Genomic DNA, 12,312 nt, shown 5'->3' with positions numbered 1-12,312 from the left:
ACTATTATATATTTACTCATAGTGAAAATTATAGGTAATTTTAGGCTGTTATTTCTTACGTAGCTCCACATTTATTATCGCGGTTTTACCTTACCTAACCTAACCTAATGGTTTTGGTCTTTTTACTTTGGCCCGAGCTACACTAAAGCGGTAAAAAATGCTAGACGAAAACGCTCTGCATATAATAGAGCGCGCCAAATTATAGCGCGACAAAAGCGCAAAACTGTAGCATACAGCGGTTGCATACGGTAACTCGCGTTTTTGTCGGTACTCGGTAACCTAAACCATCGAGTGTTCTCCTCTCTTTCATTGAGTAAATCACGGTAAAGTATCACACATTATATGTAAGTGTTAAATTTGAATTCAGTGGTAAATGAACAATCGGTGTATTAAATGATTCTGAGTGAAGACTGAACTGATCCTGCCTGTCATCCTATATTATTACAAGTATGTTTCATGATATGTTTTAGGATATTGGTATATTGCTATTAAACTAATTTATTTTACTTTTAGTTTTCTGGTAGGTTGACTTAATTTTAATAATTGTGCCTTCTTTTCAAAAGTTCTTACTGTATACAATTAGTTACTACTTACCAGAAATTTTCATCTTAGTTATTGACCAGAGTATTTTTTCAATAAAATAAAAAACAGTCACTGAAATCAATTTATCGTTTCGTTAAGAATCTAATACTTATCGCATAGGTAGCTGAAATGATAACATTCATAACTGAGGTTAAAAATATACTAATTAAGGATGAAAATATACTAGTTGTAACCGGCTTTACTCTGGAAAAACTAGATAATATAAAATACAGCATAATATGCCTTATATTTGTAGTAGGTATTTGCCACACTTGCGATAAGTTTTGAATGACGTATACGGTCACTGGCACGCGGCAATGAACAATATTAATTTCTATAATCTAATACAATCTTTTAAAATCTTCCTTCTCAATGTGAATCATGCGTAATATTAGTTAGTACACAGTTCTAAATCTTTTAAGTGTCCTATAACTGCATGAATTACAATGTGCACAATTTTTTTTTGAATCAAAATTAAGAAAAAAAAAAATTAATCCACATCGCACTTGTTTCAAGAATAAACTAGGTATACATCATGATTCATGATGTTTATAAGTTAAAACCTTAAGATTTATATTATGGGAAAATGTTAAAGTACATGTGTGTCATGATTCATGGTCGAGTCTGTCAGTTGTCGACGAATTATGGGCAAAATATAATGTTCGTGCTTTGAGTGGACTGGTGTTGAAGGGGAGCATTCGACGCCAGATGGTCGGTTTGCCGGCGTTCGTTGGCGGCACTGTAGCACTTATCATCAACATTCGCAAATAGAGTCCGCTAGGTGTCGCTGCCGCCGCAGTCATGTTTTCGTTTGGCTGTGGCGGTACCCGTACGTGAGTGCGCGCGCGTGTTTGTGATTGTATAGTGTGTGTGTGTGTGTGCTTGTGTGAGTGTGTATATACTCTATAATATCCCTTATGTCCCTTCCGCTCTTTATCGTAAACAAAATTATCGGTTTTTTCCGCTGTCCCCGAAATTGTACCAGGAACCGAAACAGAGAACAACAATTATCGCACACCGTCTGATCATTGGCCGGCAACCAGTGTACCCCGCGTATTTGGATTGTTGTGTGACGAGCACAGACGGCTTAGTGCTGGTTACAATTTGAACGATATACGAAATCGGAGCTCTGTGTCGAAGGGACCGCCGAGGTAAGAGTTACTCCTTTTTTGTACACACCCCGCTAACCCCATCACCACCCGGCACCCACACCCTATCGTCATTTGTAGGGGCGGCGGTGCGAAAAAAACCCTTGACTAAACGGTCGACTGGCCGAGGTCGCTATTGATTTTCGCCACTCGACACTTTGACTCAAATTTTCCCTCTTTTCTTCTAAAGTGTCAAGTCTGGCCGTTGTTAAATTTTCCGGGAAATTCCCAGAAAACAGTTCGAGTGCATGTTGGGTGAGGATGATAAGACGCGACTTGGATATTTTGCAGTGATTGACTGACTGTTTACCTGTGTTAAGATTTTGGAAACACACTGTACACTAACTTTTGTACAATTTTTTAGAAATGCTCTTGAGTTTTGACCCTATCGTATGTTGTTGTTGTTTGTTTAGATTCAGAGACATCAGTTACAAATTCATTTGTTTTATTGGTTTATAATTATATGGATTAATTTAACATCTGGTCTAGGGGCTTAATACATTTTTCTTAAAATAATTCATATTATATGTATTTATGCATTTTTATGTTTATAATTTTAATAAGTGCTCTTAATTTGAATTTCTTATAGGTAATTTCTATATTAATGTCGCTATTTAAAAATATCTTTACAATAGAGTTTATCAATAAAATTTCTGTTTTAATATGAAAAATAAAACCTATGCAGTTTAAATATCATGTCTTATTTCTGGCGTGTACTTCATTTTTTATAGAAGTTAATTGCTGAAAGCAATTAAAAACTATGTAATAACAATCACTAATCAGTATTTTACAATTCAATTAAATATTTTGTGTAGGTTACCTATAATTTCAGTCATTTAAATGTTTGAATTATTAATCATAATTTAATTGTTTATTGACCTGAAATTGAATTGAAATAATTGAATGTCTTTCTCTATTACCTAATCTATGTTTATTACTATTTTAAACATTTTATAAAATAAGTGAAAATGTGTGTGTTATTCAATATTGTAAATAAAATTATAGGATAATATTATTTAGGTTTAAAAATCATATTAGTTTAATATTTTGATACACAACAGATAGCTATGATGATTTTGTATTTGTATGTGAAACGAGAGTGAATAACATTATTTTATCTTATCACAAATTAGGCTGATATGGTGTGACATTTCTTGTGACCTGTCTAACTAATATAAGTGTTTTTATAGTTAGGTATGTATTTAATAATGCTATAATACATTTTGGTCCTCTCAAAACAAAATCTTTTTAAATCATTTTTCAAATTTAGAATTTAGATCATATTATTTAGTTTAAGGATATATTAGTACATATTTCTTTGGATATTAATTATTTATTTTTTTTTTTCAGATGTCTTAAATTACTTTGACACTGTTTCAGTGTGGTACACTTATTTACTAAACGATTCTTCATTCGGTAAGCATGAGCTGTGGTTTATACTATAAACATTAAATATTATAACATGTATTATTAAATATAATGAAGGACCCACAATAGCAAACCATACAAATTAAGAATATATTATTGTGTCTATGTATGAAATATGAGTACAGGTTATCACTAGTATGTTTAAAAATAATGCAAAAGAAGTATTTTTAATTTGATTTGACATGTAGTAGTTTATCGTAATTTACAAAACAACAATTCATAGTGAAATTTAAAGTTATAATTAGTTATTTTTGGTACTTTTTTATTAGTATATAATTGTAAAAAAGTATTAACAGTTTAGTGTTAATAGTGTGTTGATGTTTACTTAAGTTAGTTATAGATTAAACAATAAATAATTAAGCAAAAAAAGCTTTAACTACAAAAAAAATTTTTTTATATGAAATGAGAAATTATATCATTAAATAGAGTTGAAATGTATCTTGTAAATTGTAGTAATACTGAAAAATTCAGTTATTTATTCCCATTGATGTATAATTGGTTCCTACATCATCTTAATACTGATCTTCATTTGTATCTGAAACAATATTATCAAGTTGGTTAGTAAAATTGAATAAATCTGCAGAGCTTATTCAGAATAAGAATAAATAAGAATGTTATTATTCACATGTTAGGTATTTGAATTATTAATGGAGGAGAACATATTTATAATATTAGGGGTCAGAGCTTGTTCAAATGCTGTGTAATATATATATTTTTATTTACATATTTTGTTCTTGAGTGTTTAATACTATATGACAGTATGGCACTGCCTTTTCGTGTAAGTTTTTAAAACAAACCAACAGAGCGCAGCACAAATTATACATTTACTAGGACGTATTATTAAAAGGTATACAAAAATAAAAATATTTGTATTATTATAATATTTTTACTTTATCTGAATTTAAAAACTGCAAGTAATTAAATGTGTTGTATAAAATGCATAGTCAATCAATTGCCTAATATTTCTTTCTGTATCCATTAAAAGTGAAAATGGTATTTCATTTATTGAAGTTCTTTCAGAAAATCTGTTAGTTTTCTAAGTTTTTAAAATTTTGATGTTAAAAAGATAGGTACATATTATTTAAATGCATTTAATTTAAATAAGTATTAGTATTAGTAAATAATTAACATTAATTAAATATTTTACAACATTACATTGGACATTAATTAATGAAATTAATTTGAGTAATTATTAAGTATTACCTGGCATTGAAAAACTAGAGAAATGATAAATATTGCATAGTGTTAATATAATGTAGGTACTAGGTATTAAAAAAATAAAAAAAAAATAACCGACTAAATATTTTCTAAAATTTTGTATTATATTGATTTAAAAAATTACATTTTCACTATTTAGAAAATGAAAAGAAAACTATTGCATATTAATTACAATAAAGATTATAATTATAGTCAAACTAAAACCTATGTATTTTATATTATTATTGTCAGTTATTATAGAAAAATCACTATGTATTCTAGTGTTGGATTTCGGTTAATAATTTTTTTAGATGGTGAATGGCTGTTCACAATATGTAAAATATATTTATTTATTATGTGGTTAGGTCAGAGGTAGTGAATATAATGAATTATACAAGCTAAAAAATGAAACTACTTTTTTGTCATATTAAATTTATATTTTTTTTCTGATAATATTTTAACTTGGTTATATCTTTTAAGTTTTATCACAACCTTGTACTTATACATTATTATATTAAAAAAACATTTTTATAAAATAATAAATTATTAGTTTTAATTTAGGCTGGTCTGTGGTCATAGTGTTTATAGTGTTAATATCCAAGCATTTTATTTGAAAGCAATTATCATATCATTTTCAAAACTATTCAAAGTTTTTTTTGATGATTTGAAAATATAAAATTACCTATGTAAACATTCAAGCGTATAAACGTTAGACTATATAATACTATGTTCAATTGGCATTTCTATCATTATTTCATTTCAGTTAGTTATAGTTGTATAGCCAAATACTTTGTTCTAAACCGCGTACTGTGTGTTTATTCATACTCATTAATTTATTATAAATTATTTTACCGTGAATTTGGTTGAATTTCGAACATTCTTATTCCACAATGATACACAAGTACCCAAGTGTCAATTCGTATCCAATGATGTAAACAACACTTTGCAAAAAAAAATATGTAGGAAAAAACATTAGTAAAACCACAGCTTTCTAGTAATGAGTTTCTACCTTTTAAGTTTAGCGTTAGGGCTGCTGTGAAATAACGAGAAGATTGATAATAATAATATAGGTACACCTCACGAATTTTATTTATGTTTTTATTTCATTAAAAAAAAAAAGTTTTAAATTGTTCAAAAGTTAACGCGTGCTGCCTAACAGAGTACAAGTTTACGTGTAAATTACATTTTTACGTAAAAAATAGTTAACGACTCGTTCATTGAAAAGGCTCTGATGTTTTACTAAGTTTGTATTTAAATACATAAAATTGCTAGCAAAAAGTGCTTGACAAGCTGTACTTATAAATACCACGTGAATAAAAGTAATAAAATAAAATAAAATCATCGTTTTTTTTCATAACATCAATAGAATTTCATTATACATCATTAGTTATTGATAAGAACCGGTTTCGAAAATTTCTCAAATTGTAGTAGGTATATATTAATAATATGTTTATGATAACAAGTTTATTTCCAAAATGAGAATTAAATACAAATAACTAAAAATATAATACTAAATTAGGTACTGTATTAATTTACATTTTCCAAAGGTCCCAAAGAAGAATTTAAACTAATTTTTGTTCCGTCATGAATAGGGCTGTGAATTGTAGGAAAGTGCAATTTTTAACTGATTGTGATACGTAGCTTTCTAAGTACAAAATTTGAATGGTGTGACAACAAATTCGTCTATGAAACATTTTTTTGCACTTTTTCTTTTAATAGATGATTTTTCTGTATTTGTAATTTAATTCCGTCAATAAACATCATTACACACACATATCTTTTGTTTTACTCAGGCTGTATAATGTATGTTAAATTTATATTTTATAAAATTATAATGTTTTACACAAGTTGTATAAGAGTGTAACTTGAGCGTTACGTTTGATTTGGTTAGGATTCGATAAGTAAGGCAATTGGTAGATTAGTTATTAGTGGCATATTAAACACGAATTTCCAGATTAAATTAACCAATCAATAATCTTAGTAAGTAACTGTAAACTATTGTTACTATCGTTGTTTAGTGTTTGTTTAACGTTCGCGATTGTACAGCGAAGTGGTATCAATAAAATGATAACTTTTTGATTTTTTAAAATTATAACAATGCATTTGAATTACATTTTTTGATATTTTAAATTCAGTTTTTAAGGTTTTTTTACTGTATTAAATTCACATTCCTAGTCATGAGGCTTAAAAAAAATAATATATCTGCATTTTAAATTGTGGGTGTTTGTTTCTAAAAAGGTTTGACCTACACAATTCTTACAATGTTTTAGTATCTTAAAAATCTTCCAAGTCTTCAATTATCAATCCTGTTATTTCACTTGGGTACTGTAATTTCACTAATACCGTTTGGATAACACCGTTCATATAGGTATTTTTAATTATATATGGTAGGATATATTATACTTGATTATGGTAAATTCTGATTTTTATATAACAATTTAAACGTCGATTTAAGTCTTCGAAATGTGTATGTATAAATATCATAATGTAAAACATTTTTTTTTCTATGTCATATGACGTTAACTATACTTATCTTCGACTAAAAATTTGTCGCCGCTGCCGCGAGTCCTGCTCATTATTGATGTTGTGGACTTAAGTCGTGGTCACTGTCGTTACTGATGCAACCATCGTGTTACGGTGTCAGTTTAACATACCCACACACAACGTAATAGCCTTTATCGTGGGGAGGGGGTGCTCGGGCCAGTTAAAGTTCGCCCGCTTAACTTTGAGCTTTATTGCTTGCTCTAACCTAACCTACCGTTTATACAAGCGGTAGACCGCCTACTCTCAGGAGATAACTTTCGGGGTCACTTTTCCAAGATAATTTGGCGTTGTAATTCAACGTCGTCGTCGTCGTTTGTCCGTCCGTCCGTCCCTGCTACAGTTCCTGCCGTGGTCAGTTCCGTAACTCGTTACACTTTTCGCCCCGTACGACTTTAGTCACCACCGCCTTCGTCTATCTACTATTACATAATGACAACCCTCAAACAGCACATTGAGTTACTGTTTTTGGAAATCTTCAAAGTGCAAACTTTGGTATAGTATAGACGCTTGACTGGACTCATCGATTTTCGTTGGCTTTGCTCGGATATATTATAATATAGGTATTATAATTTATAATTATTAGATAAAAATTATAGCTCTAATTATGATTTGATGTGTTTATTATTCTTTACTTATGATTCATAAATTCTTATGCAACAATTTTTTTTTGAGTTCCGGTTTTACATAGTGTACAATTCATTAATATTTAACCTACCTATATGAGCCGTAGTGACCAAATTTCGGATCATGTATAATGGTCATTTTTTTTTCAATTTAATGAAGTTATAATGCTGATCTCATAATAAGGTTGTAAAAAAAATATGGTTATTATAAAATGAGTCACGAGACCATTATTGGGGGATTAAAATGATAAAGTATAAAATATATAAAATCCACTGCACAGACCACATTATTCAGATATTATCTCTTAATTATTTATAATGATACGAGTATATAATATAGGTACATAATACTTGTTGATATTTGTTTTTCTTATCGATAATGTATTTTGTATTCGTTGTTCTCTGCAACTCTACGCCCCATATCTACGCAACTCGTCGCCGTATCATAAATCAAGTACTCTGCACTGCAAATTCGTATGTATTATTACACGTATACGTTTCATTAAATTGTGAAAATCTCGACAATTTCGTCATGTGGACATGCTGCAGTAATCCATTGGGAATCACATCGGTAGAAGTGTGCTTACGTAGGTAGATAGGTACTACCTACACGGGACAATTATAGTAGCAAGGAACGCATTTGTAATATATTGTTCCGTAATGTTTATATAATCGATTTCATTCGTCTGCTTGCATAATGTATATGTGCAGTTAAAATCCCCATCACGTTCCCGCGTGTCATTGTTTTTTTGATTTGGACCGGAATTATATGTTGGTTTTATTTGGTTCGCCAACAGAGGTCGATATTATTAACTGGTGAAAAAAATAACGTACATGTATTATACCTATACGCTTGACGGTTAGGCGGCATTGCTAGACATGGGTTTAATTGTCCGATAGACATGCAGTGCTTTAAGTTCACCTGGTCCCGATGGGATATGTAACTTGATTATACATTGTGTATCAGGTTGCGTGCAGTATGGTTGTACCCTGAACTTTGAAATGTTCGTGTATATATTATGGATAAAATTGAAAAAGAAATGATATGGATTATAACTATCCTATTATTGGTCGATTTATTTTTAGCTTCGTCAAGCATATTGTTAATATTTTAAACATATTTTTTTATTTCATATTCTTGAATATTTACGAGTGGTATACTTACTTTAGATTTTATAATATAATAATACATATAATAGACTTTATAGTATGTAAATTATATATATTTTGTTATATTAAGTATTAACTTTCTGAAACCAAACATATAAATAGTTTTAATTCAATATATTTTATCGCCCACGTTTTACTTAATGTAACGTGATATTTATGGAAATTCATAGGATTTAGTGCGTATACTGAGTTATTTTATTTAAAAGATTTCTGATGAACAGCGACGGAAAATAAAAATTAATTTGCTTTAGTGCTATTTATCCATCTCATATATATATATATTATATATGGGGTTTGTTGATAAAGAAGTAATTCATGAGACTAATGAAATTATCTTTAAAAGATAATAGTAAAGTTAGTTAAAGAAAAAAATGTAAACTTTTTCAAGTTAAAATATTTTTTTGCGACAGCCGGATTTTGAATTAATTTTTTTTACTATGTATGAAATGTCATAATTTAATCTCTGACGAAAACCTACTTGCTTGTTTATGCCAATTTAAATTCGTTTTCAACTGTATTTAAAAAAAATTATATATTCTTTGATATAAGATGAATACGTTTCTTTTTCGTCATAAATGAAAGCTTTATGAATAAAATAATAGTTGAAGTTCACGTAATTTTATTTATGTTCATGGGATTAAATAATAACATAATTTAAATGTTTCTAGTGGATTATATTGTTTTGTTTGTAAGTATGTTTTTGTTGCTTTCCACACACTGGCAGTTAAAATTAATGTGAGGGCATGCAATTCTGAAGTTTTTTTAGAAAATGTACCTATTGTACCTATATAAACTTTGTATTATCAGATTGATTTTTTCATATATTATTATTTTTATGGCTTTCGATTAATACTAAATAATGAATTGTTATACACATCGTTTTGTATGTCAAAATTTTATTTACGATCTTAAAATATAATTAAGCTTGACTGCTTTAGGTAGATAATAGATAATAATATTATATTGTAATAACGACTAAACCCAACTAACCTCGGCAATTATTGTTATATAGTGTAGTCGCACCTCTCCCAATAGCGTCGTGCTCTCAGTTTAAATACATAGGTATATACTAATCAGTTGAGAAATTAGCCAACACTTGTAAATATGGTATAAATATTTGCAATACTACAGCAATTCGTTTATATTTAGAGTATCATGATATTCTGATGTTTGCTAGCGATATTACCCGGGAGAGTAATCGAACGAAAGGGAAAATACGAGATGGAGCAACGCGCCTACCGCCGAGTCTCCGATAAAAGTTTTATCGTTTTGAATATTTTCTTCGTCGACGGGGCTTGCAAAAAAGTAGATTTCCTTTTAAAACTGGTAGTCGGGAGGGTGGGGTGTGCGATCTTCTGGGAATATGAAAATTTGCGTCGCGTCGGGCATATTAAACGGACCGTGAAGTATGTGTATATACAAAACGCCTCCCACCGTTGTCGCATCGCACTGCAAAGACGTCGTCATACTGATGGTGTGCGATGACGACGCGACTCCGTTGATTGCGACGCGGATAAAATACGATGGCTTCGCCAAGAATGAATGATTTTGTGTAAGGTAGCCGAAAGTGGTGGCGGCTATTATTCGGGCGTCGTATTATTTTTAATTTTTCCTCTGCCACCGATAGGACTAGATATTATTACTATCATTATTATTATTATATTTGCTAGGCTTAGTCCGTTTCCGTGGTGGCCAAATCACCTAACGCGCCACAGCCACCACCGCCTAACTACGTGCACTTCTACCTCGCTACGAATACGAATGAGCGTTTTAAAAACAAAAACGTTTAAACACGAACCACCGCCGACGCTGCACACGTGGAGCGCTTAATTATCATTACCACCGCCGCGGGTGGTGTTGTGTTTGTGTGTACGCTTTTTCGGGTATGTTTTACGTATGCGAAGCGTGTTGTGTGTGTCTAAGGGGAACTGGCATAGATAGGATAGAGTGAGTGAGAGAGAGAGAGAGAGAGATATCATGAAAGAACCCGCAGTTTTGTGGGTTGGTGAGTGGGTGGTTGGGTAGAAGTACTGATACACACGCTCACACCATCCGTACACGGATATATAGGGCGAGGACGTGCGTACTTGTAATTCTGGTCGGAAGCGAAATATTATTATTCGTCGGAACGGTTTTTGTTAGCTTAGAACCGCGGAGGTAGAAGAGGTATTATTATTATTATTTTTTGTTTTCCTCGGAAGGCGTGGTGTAAAGATACTGAAGGATGGTGAGAGAGTGAGCCGGTTTGCCGCAGGTGGAAGGAAAATGTTACGGAGTGGTGCGTGGCAACGTGCTTTCCAATTATCCTCGTCGAATCGCTCTAGGGACAGTAGCAGCCGCCACCGCCGCCGTATTAACGTCGACAAATATTGCAGGACCAGGATCGACAGCCAAACGTTGGCCGCTGCTAGTATTCATAGCGTTATGGGTTTGTCGACAACGTATATATATGATGTGTATATACGTAGCCGCATGTTTACCTTATGTCCCCTGCTGCTGTTGTTGCACCCACTTCCGACAACCGCACAATAATAATCAAAAGCTCAGTCTACTTGGCTATTAATGTTATTATTATTATTGATTATAAATACGTGTAGGTAGTCATCACACACATACGTGCGCATACCGAAACTGCTATTATAGGTTTGTAAGCGAAACACGTATTATAAGTTTAGGTAACATTCTGTACATTGTAGTATTATTTTTGGGTCGTTGTTATTGTGATTATAGCAATGTTGCTAAAATTTAAATAATCCATAAAAAACAGTTATTCTTATATTAAAATCGTATACGACAGTGTTGAGGCAAAAAGTGAATGATGTCAGTGAGCAGTGGTTATAAAACGTCTGTTCTGGATAGTGCTGGTGTACCTATTATATTATTATAGGGATCTTTAATAAACACAGTTCAGGTTGCTATAGTTCTTTTATTGCACAATTAAATTTATTTTAATTAATAATATCTAATAGATATATGATTGATAAAAACTTTAAATCTTTAAGATAGACAGCAAACAAAAATCGATTTGTTAAAAATTAGAGTGTTATTTAAGTCACTATTTTTTTTTACCATATTTTCAACTATAATAAAATAATGAAAGATTTGATTATGGAATTTTTTAATTTTAAAAACAAACAGGCAAAAATTATTGAAGGAAATGATTAGATAAATTAGCCTAACCTAACTCAACACGATACATTTTTAACATTGCTCCGAAATGTTTTGGTACCAAATAAAATGTTGATAATTAACTTGTCTTTATATAAAAAATAGTTAGGTATTTTTTTTTTGTATTTTCCATGAAAACATATTAAAATAACTTAAAAATCAAACATTTTAAATTATTAATAAATACATTCCTTGATTATTCTGATTATAATAACATAGATTGTATTATTTTTGAAAAAAGTAATGCAAATGTCTTCAATTTCCTGATCCTAATTATTATTTATGGTGCGCATACGTATATAAAACAATGTAAACATTGTTCCATTTCTTTTTCATCGCGAAATAATAATGTATACTACAAATTACGACAGGAATCATGTTGTGCGCGCGCGTTCATTGTTGTCAGAAGAGATGAGAAAAAAATGTTTTTTTTTTTTATTATTATTAACAGA

At 30.6% G+C, this 12,312-nt stretch overlaps 1 protein-coding gene across 5 annotated transcripts in view; it reads left to right on the top strand.

The window, feature by feature from the left end:
- Nucleotides 1-1,430: 1,430 nt before the first annotated feature.
- LOC114122327 (tyrosine-protein phosphatase Lar) overlaps nucleotides 1,431-12,312 on the top strand; it is a 150,974-nt gene continuing 140,092 nt past the window's right edge. For all 5 annotated transcript variants that reach the window (XM_050204839.1, XM_050204841.1, XM_050204838.1 and 2 more), the window contains exons 1-2: nucleotides 1,431-1,733; nucleotides 3,081-3,146. The gene's annotated coding sequence lies outside the window, so the exon portion shown is untranslated. The remainder of the gene's footprint in view (nucleotides 1,734-3,080; nucleotides 3,147-12,312) is intronic.

Source organism: Aphis gossypii, chromosome 3 (genome assembly GCF_020184175.1).
Source record: "Aphis gossypii isolate Hap1 chromosome 3, ASM2018417v2, whole genome shotgun sequence".
Taxonomy (NCBI): Eukaryota; Metazoa; Arthropoda; class Insecta; order Hemiptera; family Aphididae; genus Aphis; species Aphis gossypii.
This window is presented reverse-complemented; position numbering and strand designations above follow the sequence as displayed.